The 7,181-nt window shown below is 49.6% G+C and overlaps 1 long non-coding RNA gene across 1 annotated transcript; it reads right to left on the minus strand.

Moving 5' to 3' along the window:
• Nucleotides 1–2,252: 2,252 nt before the first annotated feature.
• On the minus strand, nt 2,253–6,666 carry LOC306655046. The gene is made up of 3 exons (XR_013762166.1): nt 6,481–6,666; nt 5,187–5,475; nt 2,253–4,986 (listed from the first exon to the last, which is right to left on the minus strand). It is a non-coding gene; the product is annotated as an uncharacterized lncRNA (long non-coding RNA).
• Nucleotides 6,667–7,181: the final 515 nt, after the last annotated feature.

Below are 7,181 nucleotides of genomic sequence, written 5' to 3' on the forward strand. Positions count from 1 at the left end.
AGTTCTCAAGACCCTGTCTCAAAATGGAAAAAGTTGGGATGAAGGTCAGTGGTAAAGTCCCCCTGAGTCTTACCCCTAGAACAGCAGTAAGGACTGCTTTCCTGGAAGGAGAGAAGGGCTGGCTGAGTCCTGGAATTGTTCCTGCAACCAAGCAAGCAGCATCTGTGGAGGTGGAACTAGAGCCGCAGGAGGGGATATGGAAGAACCGTACAGGTCACAAATGAACAAACAATTCTTCTTCCATTTCAGTAAGTGCTTATCGAGTGCCCACTGTGTGCAGGGCACCCGGGTTACCATAGTGAGCAAAACCCAGACCCTGATGTGCCTTCATGGAGCTTTCAGCCTAGTGGGGACTCCAAGGGTGTATAATCCCACAAACATATAGAACTGCAAGCCCCCACCTTGCCGGGCAGGTATAGAAAGGGGACCCTGGGGGAGCAAAGGCAGGGAAGGGAGGCCAGGGGATCTGGCTCACACGGAATGGTCAGGAAAGCCTGCGGAGGAAGCAAGCTTTAATCCTAACAGCTGAAGGATGCCTGGGAGTTATCTAGGAAAGGAGGCAGGTTCCTGGCACGGGGACAGAATGTGAAAGGACACACAGCGAGAGGAACATGGTGCACTCAGGGAACTGAAAGAAGACCAGCATGGCAGGAGGCGAGGTGAGTCCTTGGGAAAGGCAGAGAGCAGCAGCTTCAAGGGGGCCAGGGACCAGAGGACACAGGCCCTCCTCAGGCCTTAGAGAGGAGGCCCCACAGTGACTGGTTCTTGGTTCTCTTTCCCAGGATTCCTTCTCCCAGTGGCCCACGTGAACATTTCCCCTTTGTCCATTGAGAGTCCCTCTGATCCCAACCCTCCCCAGCCTGCTCTCTCCTCTACTGATCCCTCCCTCACCCTATCTGTTGTAGGGAGGGGAAGAGCGAGTGGATACAGGTGGAATATTCTTACCCAAAATGCTTAGGATGAGAAGTGTTTTCCATTTTTGATCATTGCATATGCATAATAAGATATCCTGGGGATCACACCCAAGTCCAAGCACAAAATTCCTTTTTGTTTGGTAAACTCCTTGTACACGCAGCCCGAAGGTGATTTCGTAGTCTTTCCATTGCACATTTTTTCCCAAAAAGCATAGACAGAGGTTTACTTCGGAAAACTGATACATATCCAAGGGAGAATGGAAGCAATCTTAAAAGAAAGAGGTCTTCAGGGTAAAGCAAGGAGCCCACCTACGAGAGAGGACATGGGCTACCTCCAGAGGGAGAGCCTGTGTGTTTCAACTGCAACCCAGCACGAGGTCTGGGATGGACTCTTCCACTTGTGGCCTCCTGTCACTGCTCAAAAGTTTCATATTTGGAATCATTTCAGATTTCACATTAGCAATGCTCAACCCCAGCACCATCCTATCTGACAGTAGGGATGGCTCATGGTCCTGTCCAGGTACTGTATTGATTAGTCAGCTAAATTCCAAAGCGTGAAGAAGGAGCCCACTCCTAAAGAAGAAATCCGGGACGGGCACAGACATTATAGCTGCAAAGATATGGGCAGCATGTCTATAATAGCAAAGAACTTAGAAAGGACCCGAAGGTCCAACACTACGAGGTTGGTTAAATGGTATATTTGTAACTAGAAACCCATAAAACTGCTGAAAAGTGATTGTGTAGGAAAATATTATCTACTATGTTAAAAATCAGATTACAAAACACTATTACAGCACGGTCCTATTGTTGTAAAAACTACATTATATAAAGTATAAAATGAAAGTTTGTATTGGAAAATGAGAATAAAAACTATTGACAGTGGTTCTGTGATAGGGTTACAGTTGATTTTTCTTTGCTCTTTTTATTTACATGTGTACTTATTTATTTTGTGGTACTGGGAATTGAAGCCAACAGCATTCTCCCACTGAGCTACAGTCCTTTTTGTTTTATTTTGAGAAGGGTCTCACTAAGTTTCCCAGGCTAGCCTCGAACTTGCAAGCCTCCTACCTCGGCCTCCCAGTAGCTGGGATTACAGGCATGCACCACTGTGCTTGGTTTCTCTATTTTTTTTATTGTCCACGTTCTCAAAGTTGTTTTTTTTTTTTTTTTTTTAACCAGGAAACCTATTTCCTTTGGGAGAGAGAGCAAAGCAAAAAAAAAAAAAAAAAATTAAAAAGCAAGGGGGTGTTTGCAACTTCCCCTTTAATATGTTCTGTTATCTGTCTCTAAAAAAAAAAAAAAGAAAAAAAGAAAGAAAGAAAACAATATACTGCTCTGCTGAGAACATTTAAAAAATATTTTTCCTTATTACAAAAGCAATATGTGCTTGCCAGAAACAATAACAAAAAAATAAAATAAAATCAGAAAGTACAGATAAGCAAAAAAGAAGAAAATAAACACACATTCCCCTCTCCCCAGGGACATTGAATATTTGCACCTTCATGACCCGTCATCCCCCATAACATTTTTACTGTGGAGTTCCACTGTGAGGGCTGCTCATCAGAGTCCACCTTGTTGCCATTACTGGAAATCTGCATATGGAAGGAGGCTTCCAGAGTCCTCTGTGATCCCCAAGCAATTCCAAGGTGGCTTGTCAGGGCCTCAGATTGTTTGGAAGCCTGAATAACAGACTGCACTGTGATAGACCCCCCTCAAACCCCCACCCCGGTCCTTGGCCTGTCCTAAAGCACAGAAGACAAGAGCTGTCAAGTGTGGGGACCAGAAATGTGATTCCTGACATGTTTGGGATTGCAACACCCGTGGCAGATGTTGCAAGCCAGTTACCCCTTTGAAAAGAACTCGAAGAAATAAATAGCATTTGCATGCCCTTTAGTTCTTTTCCACCTGTGTAGTTGAAGGGAATTAAGATCAGTGACTCTCGTAACCCTCCTTCCCCCCACCCCTCGGATAACTGCTAGCAGCCGATCTGGGGTGTCCTCACTCGGGGCTGGGAATGGCATGGGGGAGCTGTGCAGGCAGGTGCTGCCGATGCCAGGCCTAGGAGTCCACCAGTTGGGGCAGGATGGCCCTGGGCCGTTCACACACACACACCCCATGCACACAAGCACCAACCACAGTTTTACAAGGCCTAGCCAGCCCACAGCCTCTCCTGGGAAGGAGGGCAAGAGGGCTTGCCTTTCCTGGCACCCAGCACTACAGGGTCCACACCCTCAGCAGAGCCCTGGAGCAGAAAATGTTCCTAGAATGTGCGTGGACCATCCTGGGTGTTTCAGATGCTGCGATGGTAACTCAAAGCCCAGGCCCAGGGCTTACCTCCCCAGCCCCCCTGCTCTGTGAGTTAAACACGTTTCATTGCTGTTTGACAAGCTCCATCTTTCTTAAACTGCAAAGATTTGGGGAACTCTATTCTCCTTTCTGTGGGGCTCCTGTCATCTGTGATAATAACTATAGCTTCTGTTTGTCACGCCTCTTATTTTCCAAACCTGGAACACTTGCAAGTCTTTGGAGGCAGACAAAATCACCCCTACTCACAGATGAGAAAACTGAGGAGAAGAGAGGTCTGCCCAAGGTCACACAGCTATGGACAGGGACAGATGTCAACCAGACTTGCCTGACCCCAAAGCTCAGGCACTACACCAAAAGGACAGTGTAGAAGGGAACCCACAGAGTATATCATTTCCCCCATTCCATTCAGGAGATAGCTAAGCAGGGAAATTCATTTACAAACAGTTATATAATATTGATTTTGTGCCAGGCACTGTTCTAGCACTCTACAAATAAAATCTCCATTTGAATTCATCACATCATGATGAGACGGGGATTTACAGTATGAAAACTAAGGCTCAGAGAAAAGAGTTAACTTCCCCAAGGCCACACAGCAAATGGTGGAGTTTGGACATAAGGCTGGCTCTAGAGCCTGTGCGGTCTTTCCAACCTCAGGGAGAGAGGGTCCCCCAACCCACCCCAATTCTCCCTCCTTTGACCTTGTCATATTGTCACTCCCCTCCTTTTTCTGGTAGTCTGCTTCAAACTTCAAGCTTCCTCATCCCACTCTGGGTGGTATTGGTGTTCTCTTGTGAAACTGCTTTGTGAAATTACTTATTGTGCAAGTACACATTAGATTAGATCACTATCTAGATTCCCCAAAGAACTAAGAGTTCTAGAAGCTTTCTCTAAGCAAAGGCTCAGAGCTGTACCTATAGAAATTAATCAAGTAGGAAGCAAGAGATTGCACGCCTGTAATCTAGCTACTCTGGAGGCTGAGGCAGGAGGATCACAAGTCCAAGACCAGCCTAGGCAAAAAATAAAAAGGGCTGGGGATGCAGCTCAGTGTAAAGCTCCCCTGGGTTGGAACCCCAGTGCTGGAAGAAGAAGAGGAAGAAGAATTAGAAAGGAGGAGGAGGAAGCAGGAGGCAGCCCTTATTAAAAGTTCTTTTTGGTCCCAGCCCTGGGGCTGAGCACTATAGGGTCTATGGACATAAAAGACTTCAAGGAAATAACAGTAAAATGACAGCAGACGAGTCCATGCTGTGTGTTGGATCTAGGTAGAGTCGAATTTCAAAAGACGTACGGGAGAGGAGTCAGAAAGGTTATTTTGAAGGCGGTAGCGTTTAAACTAGAGTTTGAAAGAAAGGGTAGATTTTGATTTAAAAGACGAAAACAAAAACAACTTTCCTAGCAAGAGAAACTACAGAATGTTTTCCTGCATCCATATCGAGCAGATCCTCAGAAATAAACCAGAGGGATAAAACACTAGATTGGCTTGTGCTTTTGTTTGTTTTGTTTGTTTTGTCTATCAAGTTTCGCTCTTTCTATTGGAATAAACAATGAAAAACTTCCTCAGGCTGCAAGGCCACGAGGATGTTTCTGGAATTGGAGGGGGACGCACTGCCTCCCGCTACCACAAGGTGGCAGAGCTGCTATTCTGCCGCTGACCGCTGCGAGTACGATCCGCGACTGTGAAGAATCGCAGACCCCTACCCAAACTGGTCAGTGGGCGGGCCGCTGGTGGGCACCGGTTTTCTCAGTGTGAGCTGCTTTCATATTCAGCCTGGAGGTTAGAGAAGAAAGTCGGTGTAAGAGGAAACTGGGTGAGACTGAAAGGGAAAAGAGAGACGCATGAAGAGGCGCGCTCCACCAGGACCTCCGTGCACCACAAGACCCTCCAATCGGCAGGACCAGGGTTTGTTTACAGGGACTCTGGCCACCAGCCTCTGCTGCAGTCTTGGTTTCGAAAAGTTTAATGCTTACCTTGGGTGAGGGTGAAAGTGATCAACTGCTAGCCCAAGACTGGCTCCAGAGCAGCCAACTCCAGTTCGGTTCTTTCTCTAGACCAGGTTCTTTCTCTAAGCAGCCAGTCCAGCTGCGGTGAGGAATGCAACTGGCTTTAGGGAGTGCACGCCGCTCGGCCACCACCCATCCCTAGTGTTATGCTGTGCGCTGGGTATGGCAGTAAATGTGTTAGTGGCATCCTTTAGGTGCCCTGAAGTCACACTGAGCCCAAGTCTACGTTCTACCAGGTGAACCAGGCCACAGGGTCCTGAAGCCACAGGAGCACAGGTTAGAAGCACCCAAGACACAGTTCGAAGTCAGAAATCTGACTTTTATAGTTTCTAACTAGCTGGGCAAGTTCGAATGGGTGAACCAACTTCTCTGAGCCTTGTTTTCCCCATTTGTGAAACAATCAAGTTATATTATTCATAATCACTGATGCACCTTCTCCAGTGCTGAAATCCTGGAAAACAGCTGCTCCTGCAGCCAGAGGAACTGGGACATGGGGGTGGGGGATTGGAGGGGCGGGATGGCAGGCACCGCGAAGACTTGACCCCGCGCAACTCCTGGAATTGCAACTCGCTGCCCAGCAGTGGCCACTGCGGCACTGCCCGCCCCGCCTTCAGGGCCAGGCGGTACACACCCACGGTTCCTCAGAGACTTCTGGAATCTCGTTGGATTCCTCTCAGGAATGTTTATTGCCCTTTACATCTGCAAATCGCTTTACATCAGCAACCCTGCCGCGCGATTATTAATCATCACGACATTCCCTCCTCCTGTAAGAGGAATTGCGGGGATCCGGACTTATGAAGGTGAAACCTGCCTGGGATTCACTCAATAACCAGTTAACTAAGTTAATTAAGCGTCTAATATGAGCAAAGCGCAGAGAGACACACAAGTCCAATTACTGCAGGGATCAGAACTGTAGGGATCCTCAAAGAACTCCACCGATACTCCAATTATGTCATGGGGAGGGGGCAGTTGGAAAGTGATGGAAGATCTCTCACACGCCTGATGACCGTGGGCACACATTACGACCCCACCCCCACAAGGCTCAGGCCAGGGAGAGGGAAGTGGCCTTTCCAAGGTCACTTACCCCCCCCCCCCCCCCAAGGAGCAACACTGATCCCAGAACCTCGGTCTTCAAAGCTTTCCATCTGCGCCACGGGCAAGAATTTTAAATTCAAGTCTATAAAACATAATTAGGCAAGAGATGGCTGTTTCCATGATTTCCGAGCACAGACAGAAAAAATCGTGACCCCAGATCACGCACCAGGAAGACAAGTCAGTCCCCCAGGTCTTTAATGCAGCCTCCAGGAGCCGAGCCACAAGAACCGTGGCCCATGCCACGGAGCCCAGCGCCCCTGGCCAGCCTCCGCTTGGGTTCGAGGGAAGCGGGCCGAGACGCCCGGACCTCCCCGGCTTTCCGCGGGGGCGTGGCCTGCCGGGGGCGGGGCGCAGCGGGAGTCCGGCTCCCCCCTCCTCCCGACCCGCGGCGCCGCAGCTGCGCCAAATATGGGCAGAGCGGAAGCGGCGGGCAGACGTCACGGCGCCGGGTGGGGGCAGCGCTGCGGGGCCGCTGACGGGAGGCGCTGACGGCGCCTACGTGTCACCGTGGAAACCAAACAGTAAATAGAGGACTCGGGAGCTCCTGGCACCGCCGGCCCCAGCGACCTGGCCTGGAGCAAAGGGCCGGAAGCTGGGAAGGGCCTGGAGAAACCTTGGCCTGGCAGACGAATGCGGGGGCGCGGCGAGGGTGCGGAGAGGGTGGAGGAGGGCACGCCGCGCCGACAGAGCGCCCCAAACATCCCTTTGGGAGGCTTCTGGGAAGCTAGTTCTCCCTCTACCCGGCAGCCAGTGGGAGCGGGTCAGGAATGGCAAGAAACCCTCAAGCCACTGCGAAGGGATTCCATCAGCTGCCAGGGTTGTTGGAGACGTTGGTTTTGCTTTGTTTCTCCCTACTAGTGGCGAAGA

The sequence above is a fragment of the Sciurus vulgaris genome, assembly GCF_902686455.1.
Source record: "Sciurus vulgaris genome assembly, chromosome: 2".
Taxonomy (NCBI): Eukaryota; Metazoa; Chordata; class Mammalia; order Rodentia; family Sciuridae; genus Sciurus; species Sciurus vulgaris.